General features: G+C 38.8%; 1 long non-coding RNA gene across 1 annotated transcript; it reads left to right on the top strand.

Moving 5' to 3' along the window:
* Positions 1-208: 208 nt before the first annotated feature.
* LOC111238847 lies at positions 209-4,632 on the top strand. The gene is made up of 3 exons (XR_002665831.1): positions 209-324; positions 912-1,035; positions 4,330-4,632. It is a non-coding gene; the product is annotated as an uncharacterized LOC111238847 (long non-coding RNA).
* Positions 4,633-7,803: the final 3,171 nt, after the last annotated feature.

The raw sequence follows: 7,803 nt of genomic DNA, 5'->3' as shown, positions 1-7,803 counted from the left end.
TTTTGAATTGCATTTTCTATCATATTTTATCCCTAATTAGCCATGACATTTGTAACTTGAATTGATCTTATCTTGAACGTAAACACAATGCATAGAAGTTGAAGAATATTGACTGGTTAGTTTGGCATGGGTTATTTAATCACCCCACCTCAAACTTCCTGTTACATAATTTGGCAGCAGCACTATAAGAGAACCAGAGCAGCTCACTTCAAATAGAAGAGACAGAAGAGCATCGTCAGTTCTACATCGAAGACACCATGAGGACTCTCAGCTTTACAGTGGGACTGCTGCTGCTGCTCACTGTTCACCACTGCACTGCCATGCGTAAGTCTGATAGTCTATTGTCTGGATGTGATTGGAAAGAAGTGTCAATCAGTGTTCACTTTTCTACACGAGGGCTGTTAGTGATATTTTGTTCCAGTATTTCATTTGATCATATTATTACCTCACGCAAAAGGTTCATAACAAGGGTTACTACTAAACCTCAAATGACTTCGGACTGTAGAAAGGGTTTTCACCTTGATGTTGAAACTGTTTTTTTTTGGTGAAATTTATATATTAATACCACTGTTTCAGCAGAGGTAAAGTCATTTAGAACATTATTATTATTAACAACTCTGAAATATGTCTTAAATTAGATTAATAGTTTTTTGGGGTTTTTTTTTTACAGTTTTGCTACGGTCCCAGTATTACACTTATGCCTAAAAGTCTACACACTGTGATAAGTAAAATAATTACCATCACGCACTCATTACAAACTGTGCTTTTGCTGACTGCTGATGACCTATGGGTGTTATCTTTATTTTTCACAACATGGCACAGTGGCACCCTGACTTGTTTTCTATAGAAGTTACTGCTCAAAGGTGTTCAGCACTAAATGAGCCCTGTTATTTATTTATTTATTTTCACAGCTCGTGGACTAAATGAAATGTCACCTGGATCATGCTGCTTTAAACTCTTTCCCAGAAGAATACCAAAGGCACACATTATCTCCATCATCAAAACTCACAACAGATGCTCTAAAAAGGCGTTTGTGTAAGTCTGAGCTTCACTTTAACAAGTGTTTTTTTTTTCCAATGCTATCACTAAGAGTTACCAAAAAAAAACCCAAAAACAAACAAACAAACAAACAAACAAACGTGCGTAGTTGGCCTGGGGCCCCTTGTCTGATTATCATTATCATTATTGCATTATTATTGCATTATATAATTATCATCATATATTATTATTATTGCTATTATTATGCTGTCTGTGTATATAGGTGTACTTATGTTAATATATAACATTATTACATTATAAAAACTTTTATCACTTTGCTGCTATTACCACATTATTACTATTATTACACTGTAAGAATTTTCACTGTAAATTTACAGTAAGTAATTGGCGACACTGTAAATTTACAGTAAGTAATTGGCTAATAATTGCATTACTTTCACAGTAATTCGCTGTAAATATTTTCACAGTAATTTACTGTAATTATTTCACAGTAATTTACAACACTTTACCGTAAGTTCACAGTTGCCCATGGAATTACTGTGATAAAGCAGTATTTAGCTGTGGGGTTACTGCCAACTACTGTGAAATTACAGTAAATTGCTGTGAAAATATCTACAGTGAAATGCTGTGAAAGTAATGCAATTATTAGCCAATTATTTACTGTAAATTTACAATTTAAATACTGTAAGATATTGTAACATTCACTTGTTAATTGTGATTTTACTGCACCAACACAACCATGCTTTCATATGCTCAAAAAAGAAAACAGAACAAAATGATCATTCGTTTTCACTTTTTAATTTAATTGTTAAGTGCCAAGTGCAATTACATTTAACATGACATGCCTTTTTTGTCAAGTCAGTATTATAACATCTGAACAATGGAATATGTACATTTTACTGCGTTATATTGAACAAAATAAACCTTTATAAAACCTTTAAACCAATATAAACCTTTAAATGGGGTTCTCAAAGTTTTCTCAAAGTTCCTTCTAATTTGCCTGCCACTCAAAGTCCACAAGTTTCCTGCTGAACGTGCTCACATGTGGGTTGATGTTGCCACGCTTCCTCTTCGCCCTCGAGGCCGTTTCTGGGTTGATGCCCAAGAAGCATCTGTAAATCAAATAATCAATAAAGCATTAATATCAGGTGATCTTTTATGTTAAATTAATAAGCATAAAAGCAATACAAGCAATTATGGTAAGTAAACATTTATTAGAGAGGGATAGTTCATCCAAAAATGAAAGTCAGTCAGTTTGATTCTCATTTTTGAGTGAAATATCCTTTTAAACAAGGGGGTCAAGGGAGGAATCCAATAAATTGCTAATTTTAAAATGACTATACCTTTGAATAAACTCCAAAGTGCATGAACTGTCCTCAGGGTACTGGAGATTGAGATTGTAGAAGCTGGCAAAAAGCGCAGCCACCAAAACCATAAAATGAACAAACTAGAAGTGGAATAAACAGGCAAAAATAATAATAATAATAATAATAATGATGATAATATCTGTTGCTGGTGGTTATGTGAAGAGGAAAATGGACCGATATCCTGAAGCAAAATCTCTTCAACTACAAAGAACCAGGACAACCAATGCAAATCAAACTATATAGAGTACATAAAACATATGCAGCAGGTTAATGACCAAAGCTACAATATCAACTTTTTATTCCAACATTTGGTGGCTGTAGAAAAAAAAGGGGGGAAAAAAGAAAAAAGCCTTGTTGAAAAGACAAACACCGTGGTTACAAGCCCTTAATAGATACGTGAAATGGGCTTAAATTCACTTATATTACTTTCTGCTCTACTGAGAGCTAGATGCAAGAAAACTAAACTTTTCCACTTCCAACTGGAAATAGCCTTGCTAGCCACTAACCACTTTTTCCCCATGCTGGATAACTGCCCGGGCTTTTTTCCTCACACTGCCTGACCTGAACACGTGTGGCGTAGCTGACGTTAGCTAGTGTGGGCGTTTGCACGGTATCAAACCAAACTATCTACTGCACAGCCACAGCCTCACATCAAAATGTGGAGCATAGATTCACTCTACCGTGATGCAAAACGTCGCTGGTTTATAGCTCACACAAACAGTTGATCTAACTACTATGTTAGGGATAAGTTATGTTACCTGCGTGCTAGTCCCCGGTGTGCTAGTCTGCTCGCAGCCTTCAGTGAAATGGGCCAGGCGTCATTCGGCTGGGAGCGTGTCTATGTTCCCACAGCCCTATATTCCCCTTTTATACCCTTTCAGAACGCTTTGCATCCACGTTCCACGGCGTCTTCACATTTATCCACCTCAGCGATCGTTTTTGTAAAGCATCGTTTTCAGTTTCGGAATTCACCGTTCTAATGTGGACGGAAGGGCTAACCGGATAAATATTACCCGGGTTAGTGTGGACATGGGCCTATGGGAACATATAAGACTGTGGGAAAATAGGGCCTAATTTTCAAAACATTCTCAGAAATGTGGGAACATAGGGCTGACCCCATTCGGCTCACGTTAAGGAAACCTGGCTCTATTGAAATAAAAGCGTCAGAGAAAATAGTAATTAATGTGACGAACACACTCGTTTAAAATGTAAAAATGCAAAGGTGGAAAACGAATGTGAATTACCTTGACAGAATATGCAGACCCGACTTCTTTCCCTTTCTGTGCTCCGGGTGGCATCAAACGTTAAATTTTAAAAATCAGCGGTAACGTTAGGTCCCACAATTCAGCGCGGTACATGTAATTCGCTGTGTTTTTGCGGAGGATAGTCTTAATACAGTATTTCATGGTGAAATAATGCAATACAATGCTGTGAAATCCTGGTAATAATTGAAACTGCAAATATCACAGCAGTTTACTGTGGTGGCACTGCTTTTATAGTAAATTTCGAAATTACAATCTTTTATTGTGAAAATTAAAGTTAAATCCTGTAAAAGTGATAATACAGCAATTTAGTGTCAAATATTACAGTTGAATATTGTGAAATCCTGGTAATTATTTACAGTGTATATATCATTGTTATCATTATCATTATTATTATTATTATTGTATATGATCAACTCTCATTAGAACATCATGTGTATGCACGGACACACGCGCGCACACACACACACACACACACACACACACACACACACACACACACACCTATTATGTTTAATGGTCACAGTGTCATCTATGTCACTTTCTGTTTTTTTCACAAATAAAAAAAAAATAAGTCACCAAAGTTATACATTGTGAAATTCTATACAGCTACTCTTTAATAGCAAAATATGTGAATATGATATCAATACTTTTCTGGACCCAACTTTGATTACTGACTCTGTGAGTGGTTTTCACTGCAGGGTCAATACTCCCAATGGACTGATATGTGTGAGCGAGGCTCTGGACTGGGCTAGGACAGCTTTCAACAAGCAGCACGTCTCCGAGAATCAGTGAAGATCCTCACTATCCATGAAGAGCTCCACCAACTCCACCTCCAGCTATGATAGAGCTCCGCCTGACATTGGCAACCTACATAATTACATCAATTGACTAGTGCTGTGTCATTTTCATGCAACTGTGAGTGTTAACCATTTAATGATTAATCCCATAGACCCTTGCTTTGCCTGACTTTTAATCATTAAAGTTTCACTTGTTAAAACAGACTTCCTTGATGCACCTCCCTGATAGTAAATGTAAACTTTTGCACTTTCATGTTGCATTTTAGATCTTATGATCGGGCAGAGTAGCCTGCTCCGCACAATTTGAGCACACTCTGCTGACTGAAGTGCTGTTAAGCAATAGTCCAAGTACCTAACTAGAGGGCTGCTGATCCGTAGCTCACCCCAACCTCAGACCTTTGTGGATGGGATGGGGGAATCGCCACATTTTTTTCTTCAGGGACAGTGGTCCTCAGAATCAGTATCAGAAACTACATTATAATTACTATATTATGTAATTAATATGAGGCATTTTCTTACCATCAATAAAGAGGTTTTCTGGGTACATATTTCTTTTTTAGCAAGAAGCTAGGCTTAAGTTTTTTATTACAATTTTTTTTTAACATAGATACATTCTGATGCCTTAAAACCATGAGGCTACTGCTAAACCCCTGAAAGCACTGGTTTAACTGAATAAGCAGAGCAGGGTAAATGGAACTATGAGTGAGGGGCTATCTATCTCAGTGAGTAGTAACAGGAGACAAATTAAAGGAAAAACCTAAAAAATGAGTGGAGAACCAGGATGATAATGTATCTACTGTGCACGACGGGCCACTGATGGTCTGATGAGGATGAAAATGATGTGAATCATACGCTGTCACCTTCACAGTCATAACTCCATAAGAGGGGAGCGTGTCTATGTTCCCACAGCCCTATATTCCCCTTTTATACCCTTTCAGAACGCTTTGCATCCACGTTCCACGGCGTCTTCACATTTATCCACCTCAGCGATCGTTTTTGTAAAGCATCGTTTTCAGTTACGGAATTCACCGTTCTAATGTGGACGGAAGGGCTAACCGGATAAATATTACCCGGGTTAGTGTGGACATGGGCCTATGGGAACATATAAGACTGTGGGAAAATAGGGCCTAATTTTCAAAACATTCTTAGAAATGTGGGAACATAGGGCTGTGGGAACATAGGGCTGTGGGAACATAGGGCTGTGGTAACATAGGGCTGACCCCCTTAGGAGTATCTCCTGAAATAGGGCCCCGACAGCGAGATGCGTACTGGACCTCAGTTGTCATATTATCATAATAAACCCAGACTGTACTGAGAGTGGCGTACCTACCTTCGCTGCCATAAAGGTCAAGGTTTATGGTGATTTGGGTTGTCACGGTTACAATAATAACAGTGTGGTTGACTTTGTTGGACGGTCCTGGTTAATAGAAACAACATAAACTGCTGGTTTCACATGCAAATTGAACACCACTCTCCTGTGTCATATTCATCCATCCACCACAACCTCCTCCTGACGTGGACTTTGTCTCTCTTTATACTACGTCACCGCACTTTTCCCTTTGCTCCTGTCATCATTACTACGACCACTAGATGTCGCCTAGCAAAATGTAACAATGGATCATAATAACCTGCTGCGCAGACGACCTGTGGGCTCGGTTTTTTGCAGGACAGTCTCAATTAAAAATTGACAGAGACCTGTCAGCCAATAAGACACTTATTTCCACATATTTTCCTGTAAACATTCGCTGATTGGTCTTTCCTGTGTTCATTGAAGATAAAAATAAAGGCTCTGTTCACTTAAGATACAAAACAACAACACTGCAACATCAGTTACGTTGTGACAAACTGCTCAAGGTGGAGAATTTTTTGGGGTTAAAGAAAAACTCGTAATGCCCAGGCCAGGCGACACACCTAGTGTACACCAGGCTGTAATCATAGACAAACCTTTAGCTAGCATCACACCACTGCACAGCTAACCAGGCTTTATCTGTCAACTTTAAAGTGACACTATGTAGCTTTTGAAATTGGAAATAACACAACCCACCTCTTAAGAATGGAAAGCCGAGTTCATGAGCAACAAAAGGAACATCTACTCAGTTCAAAACATTTAGGGTTTTGCTGTTACAGCCTTACTTTGATCTTGTGCCATTAGCTGAAAGGTGAACCGTCACCTCAGTCTCAGGTCTCCCTGACTCTGGAGCAGGTTTTCTTCAATGACCTCTCTGTATTTGACTACATTCTGACCAGTCTCCTTGTTCCTGCTGCAGAGAAGCCCCTTCATACCATGATGCCGCCACGACGACGCTCCACTGTAGGAATGATGTTATCCACGTGATGAGCAGCGCATGGTGTTTGTCAGACATAGTGTTCGGAGTTCTGCCCAAAGAGTTTTTGTCTAATCAGACCAGAGAATCTTCTTCTTAATGCGTTGAGTCAAACTCGAAGCAGACTGTCATATTCCATCCAGCCACTCTACAATAAAGCCTTCTTCCAGCAGGTTTCCCATCCCTGCAGAGGACTACTGAATAGAAGAGTCCTGGTGGGTCCAAACTTCTTCCATTTCACAGTTACTGAGGCCTCTGTGCTTTAGCAATGGTTTTATACCCTTGTCCTCATCTACGTCTCATCACAGTTTATGACAGAGGTCAACAGAAAGCTCCATGGACTTCATGGTTTGGTTTTTGTCCTGACCTGCAGTGTGAATTGTGGGACTTTATATACACAGGTGTGTGTCTGTCTAAACTATGTGCAGTAGTTTCCAGGATAACTAAAGGAAACAGGAGACACCTGACCACAGTTTGAAGCAACAGCAAATATTCTGAATGCATTTGTTAATGAATCACTTTGATTTGTATGGATGTATGGATTACTGAGTGTAGAGCGATGGTCAGAAATGGCAATTTTATCCATTTAAAATTAAAAATGAATGGGACTGAATACTTTGAGGCCACTGTTTATATACTTTATATACTGTTTTATAACTTGACTTTGTCTGTTATTTCCTATTTTGCAAAATGCCTTCTTTATTTTTAGTGTTACCGCTGCCATTTTTTTTCTTCCGTACATTTTTCGATGCGCTACTAGCCTTACACACTTGAAGTGGGAAACATGGGTCCAAAGCAAGAATGTGAAGCACGCTTAGGAGATGTGTGCTATGACTTTTGGTGCTGATATTTGTAACAGATCATTTTTTAAGAATCTTTTCATATTGGTGCAGTACTGTTGCCTCACAACAAGAAGGTGATGTGTTCGAACCTGATTGCCATCTGGGGCCCATCGGTGCGGAGTTAGTATGGTCTGACCTCTGGGGAGATCCAGAAACATACTAATACATACTTGGCAACATACTAAAGAATTAGTGTGTTCAAAAGAGTA

Source organism: Seriola dumerili, unplaced genomic scaffold (genome assembly GCF_002260705.1).
Source record: "Seriola dumerili isolate Sdu_G_001 unplaced genomic scaffold, Sdu_1.0 BDQW01001690.1, whole genome shotgun sequence".
Classification (NCBI taxonomy): domain Eukaryota; kingdom Metazoa; phylum Chordata; class Actinopteri; order Carangiformes; family Carangidae; genus Seriola; species Seriola dumerili.
This window is presented reverse-complemented; position numbering and strand designations above follow the sequence as displayed.